The 5345-nt window shown below is 43.9% G+C and overlaps 1 long non-coding RNA gene across 1 annotated transcript; it reads left to right on the top strand.

The window, feature by feature from the left end:
• Window positions 1–790: 790 nt before the first annotated feature.
• Window positions 791–4825, top strand: LOC146752774 (uncharacterized). Its single transcript, XR_014940389.1, has 2 exons — window positions 791–1421; window positions 2619–4825. It is a non-coding gene; the product is annotated as an uncharacterized LOC146752774 (long non-coding RNA).
• The last annotated feature ends 520 nt before the right edge of the window (window positions 4826–5345 follow it).

The following is a 5345-nucleotide window of genomic DNA, read 5'->3' as shown; positions in this document are numbered from 1 at the left end:
AGACCTTGAGACGGGCCAGTGTCAAAACCTGCAGAAAGCTACACAAAAAGCGGATCAAAACACAGCAGACACGTGAACACCAAGCAGGAATAGCCTCCTGCCCAGGAACCTGCCAGTGCAAGGAACCAAGCAAGGCAAAGGTGGGAGAAAGTCAGCAAAGCCAACCGTGATTGGACAAGAGCAGGGGAGTATCACACGTGTATACCATATCATTGAGTCTCAACGAGGTAAAAACAAACAAGAAAGGAAACTGAGCAGAGCAGAGATACACACCTGAGAACTCCCCTATGGGCCATGTCCAGCGAAGCACAGAGAGACAAGGGAAAAAAGGAAGTGAAAAAAAGGATCGATCAGTGACTGAAACCAACAAAACTAAAATTTTGTTTCAAAAAAAAAAGAATTAACAATGATTCAGCCATTTCAGTGTCAAAAGGCATGAAATAGTAAGGACGGGAACTGCCACGACTCTACATACAGGACAAAAAAACCAAGGAGAAGGAACCCCTGTTAGAACTGCAGCCACACGCCTCAGCCACCCCCAGCCTTCCAGACACGAGTTTCAGACAGTCGCATCTCAGCCTGGATAAACCTTTCTTTTCTCAGTCACACAGCACTAAGCGCAGAACGGCCAGTTTCCACTGCCTTCTTGTTCCCCTCCCTTTGTGATCATTCTCCTGTTAGCAGACAGATCTGCTGAAATTAAACGTGCACTTCAGCCACATTTCAGCATGCAAAGGACAGCTGCATTTTACAACATTTTTTTTTTTTCCAACAGCAGCGCCAGGGCTTGTGGAGAGTGTTTATGCAGAATGGCTTCATGAGAAAGGACATGAAGAGATTCCTCTAGTTAAATTGTAAAAGAATGAATGTGATTAAAGACAAAGACGGTTTATCCTAGGGACGGTCACGAGCTAAGCAGCTGTGGGGAAATCAGTATGTGAAAAGACAGGGTATGTAGCTAAAGATGAAATATGTATCTAGAAGCAAGGACGGCCTAAGGGAAAAGCAAGATGTGTAGCAAGGTGTAGACAAAGCTGCAAAGAAAAAGTATCTATAAGACTAACCACAAAGGTCAGATGAAGTAATGTCTAATTCACCAATCCTGAGCTTAACTTTTGCAATATGCATGAACTTATTACTGATTGTATAAATGAGATGCTGTAACACCTAATAAACGAGGCTTGTTGACCATGATAGCATGAGACTTGTCTCCCGCGGTTACTTCCAACAAATGGTGACCCTCGACGTGATAAGGAAAAAAGGGTGCCACGGGTGAAGAACTGCGTTGGGTTCGGGTCCGGATTTCACAGCCCGACGGACGACGAAAGAGCTAAAATTGGAGCTCCGCGTCTCGAGTGACCACACAGGTGGGCTCGACCGACACGTGCTGCCGAAGCCTGGAGGGCTGCAACGGTACCGACGTGAGTAAAAATGGACAGGCAAGCAGCATATGATTTATTTTCCGCTTTTCTTAGGCGGAGACAGTTTAAGGGTATAGACTTAGAAAAGGATCTCCCTGCTTTATTGAGCCACGCGGTCTCATATGGCTTTTTTGCAAACCCCCACTTAGTGCATACATTAGAGGAGTGGCGGCGGTATGGGGATAAGTTGTGGGAGTTAGTTTTAGATGATGATAAGTCGGCAAAAAAGATAAGTAAGTTGTGGAAAGCAGTGCATAATGAGTTGTTGATGAGTCAAGCGGAAAAAAGGGCAGCTCAGGAAACTCAAGCGAGCCCTCAGGAACAGAACAGAGCCTTACTCCATTATCCATATCAGGAGTCATAAATTAAGCACGGGTTTAGGAGAAGGCAATCAGAGGGCAGATCGGCTGGTATCAGTTGCAGTACCAATGTCACAATTTACTCTGGCAAGGGAAGCTCATGCTACCTTCCATCAGAATGCCAGAGGACTGCAGAGGCAATTTCAGATCTCTCAAACAGATGCTTCTGCCATTGTCAGAAGCTGCCCAGTCTGTGCAAATCACAACAATGGAATGGGTCTGGGAATTGGAGTTAATCCTAGAGGTTTATCAGTCAATGAAATATGGCAAATGGATGTTACCCATGAACCCAGTCTGGGAAGGTTAAAATATGTGCATGTCACCATTGACACCTACAGCAATTTTATCTGGGCAACAGCTCAGGCTGGGGAAAGGGGCATCCATGTAACCCGACACCTCACAGCATGTTTTGCAGTCATGGGAGTATGCAAACAGTTAAAAACAGATAATGGTCCTGCCTACATAGGTCAAAAGGTTCAACGTTTTCTACAACAATGGGGTGTTAAACATATTACTGGCATTCCACACAATCCACAAGGGCAGGCAATAGTTGAACGAGCAAATAGCACCTTGAAAACTTATCTCAAGAAATTCTCAGAAATTCAGGACATGCAGGAAAGGCTTGCTAAGGCACTGTTTGTATTGAATCATTTATGCATAATAGGATCCTCAGATTGTCCTGCAGCCGAAAAACATAAGTTACAGAGCCCAGAATCAGAGAAGCATCTTGAAGAAGAAATGTGGGTTAGGTATAGATGCTTGAAAACTGGGGAATGGAAAGGCCCTGCAAGAGTGCTTTATTTAGGGCGAGGCTACCTTTGTGTTTCAACCCCTACAGGTTCTGAGTGGATTCCTGCTCGTTGGACCAAGCCGGTGACGCCATCGCATCCCGGAGAGCACAGTGAACCTGGATGACTGACTACAGATCGGTGACTGCAGAAAAGTTGGAAGAGTGTCTCCAGCTGATTGAGGAGCCACTCCAGACCTTCATTCGGCATGTTCAGTCAACAGTGACTCAAAATTTCTATGGTCCATATATGGAACTGATACATGCGTTGGTTAACATACGAGGACTGATTCCATCTAATAGATATTACAGGTGTTGGGGATGTGGTGTGCGTGAGCATCAGGCTCAAGCGTTGCTTCTTTGTGGTGGTTGTGGAAAATTGGGTTGGTACCACCAATCAGTCTTTTACATTAACCAACACTTTCTGTGGTGCAGAGAGTGTGATAAAACCTGGTGTGCAGAAGACCAACCGCTAGAGTCAGAATCGGAGGATACTTTATCAGTGACCCGTATTTGCTGGGTGCTTAAGAGATTCGCTCAGAGAGCTCGAGCTGCTAGGAGGTCTCGCATCATAAGCTATCAATGCGGCGGTACAGTCAGAGCTCTTGGGGCCTAACAGCCCTAGGAGTTCTGGTCTGGCTGCAATGCTGTGGTGCATTTTGGGCCCCTCCGCAGCCTAAGGAAAACGTCTGGGTTACGTTAGCCAACAAGACGGGTCAAGATGCCATATGTTTAGCATTATCATCTCCTGGCAATCCTTTTTCTACCTGCTTGGTAGGCATACCTTTGGACACTCCTCCATGTCCAGAAGGTGTTCTGCCTTGCCAATCAAAAGGTACAAAGGGCTACGCAGACCATTGGGATGCATATATACCACACTTTCCTGTAGCCCCTCTAGAACCACAAGAATTAGAAATTTTGGGATCAGTAAAAGCCGATTGGTGCATATATTTTAATTGGACCGGCAGTTATCGAATTGGGCCTGACAGATCAAAAATCAAACCAAGAAGTGTAAATTCTAGCCTGCTTGTATATAGAAATCAATCAGCATGGTGTAACTATACAAGCACCAGTATATCTGTTTCATCTAACAACCCTATAACATTGCCCTATGGAGTGTTTCTGATATGTGGGGATCGGGCTTGGGCAGGAGTCCCCTCTAAGATAATAGGAGGACCATGCACATTAGGTCGTTTAACACTGCTTACTCCAAATACTTCTATGATCCTCCAAATTCACAGACAGCATTCTAGAGTGAAAAGGGTGACTCATGCCTTTACCCCAGACTGTAAGGATAAGGTACAATTTTGGTCTACAACAGGAAGAATATTTGCCTCTATTTTGTCAGCTAATGTTGCCGCTGCTAAAGCATTAGCCATGCTAAATGGTTTAGGCTGCTGGCTAGCAAAACAAACGAATGCCACTTCAGAGGCATTATCTCAACTACTGATGGATGTGGATTCAGTAAGGCATGCTACACTCCAGAATAGAGCAGCAATTGATTTTCTATTACTAGCACAGGGGCACGGATGTGAGGAGTTCAAAGGCATGTGTTGTATGAACTTATCAGACCACTCCGTGTCTATACATAAACAGATACAAACGCTGCACGCATTAACTAACCGTTTGCAGGTGCAATCTGGTTTTGGTCTTGATGACTGGCTTAGAAGTTTAGGTTTAGGCCCCTGGCTTACTTCTCTACTACAGCATTTGATTACAATCGGTCTGGTACTGATAGCTATCATATTAATAGTTCCTTGCCTCTTTAAATGCTTGCAAAATGCACTAATGAGAATGGTTGACTCAAAATACAATGTATCCTTGGTCGTCCAAAAAGAAAACGGGGGAAATGTGGAGAGTGTTTATGCAGAATGGCTTCATGAGAAAGGACATGAAGAGATTCCTCTAGTTAAATTGTAAAAGAATGAATGTGATTAAAGACAAAGACGGTTTATCCTAGGGACGGTCACGAGCTAAGCAGCTGTGGGGAAATCAGTATGTGAAAAGACAGGGTATGTAGCTAAAGATGAAATATGTATCTAGAAGCAAGGACGGCCTAAGGGAAAAGCAAGATGTGTAGCAAGGTGTAGACAAAGCTGCAAAGAAAAAGTATCTATAAGACTAACCACAAAGGTCAGATGAAGTAATGTCTAATTCACCAATCCTGAGCTTAACTTTTGCAATATGCATGAACTTATTACTGATTGTATAAATGAGATGCTGTAACACCTAATAAACGAGGCTTGTTGACCATGATAGCATGAGACTTGTCTCCCGCGGTTACTTCCAACAAGGGCTCAGTCTGATAATTTCTTTTAAACTTCTGTATAGAAAAACATCATTTATATACATGAACTTACCACTAACGTAACAACTGCTGTTTTCACCATAAAACACCCATTAAATGAAGTAAGATTTTAATCTCCAAAGCAAACACAGGAGGCCACCCTAACACTGAAAAAAAGGACTTCGCAGGGCCCATTACCCAACTGTTAGTCCTACCCTATGTCCAGAGTAAAGGGATAATGAAGACCAGGAAAGGAGATATGAGAGAAAGGGGGAACAACCCACAAGCAGCTGGGACTGCTACACTTTCACAGCTTTATCAGACTGCTACCTGACACAAAGCTGCTTCTCTGACTGCTTCAAAGTCCTCATTGGGAACATAGAACATAATCAGACTTCAGATACAAGAAGCTCCTTCAATATCAGCCTAAAAGGAGAATGCAAAACTCTCTTGGATTGACTAAGAAGGTAAAAACTGCAGTGAAATCTATG

The sequence above is a fragment of the Coturnix japonica genome, unplaced genomic scaffold, assembly GCF_054131305.1.
Source record: "Coturnix japonica strain WE unplaced genomic scaffold, WE-NBRP24 Scf041, whole genome shotgun sequence".
In the NCBI taxonomy this organism is placed as follows: domain Eukaryota; kingdom Metazoa; phylum Chordata; class Aves; order Galliformes; family Phasianidae; genus Coturnix; species Coturnix japonica.
Note: the sequence above shows the minus strand (reverse complement) of the source record. Positions and strands in the feature narration are given on the sequence as shown.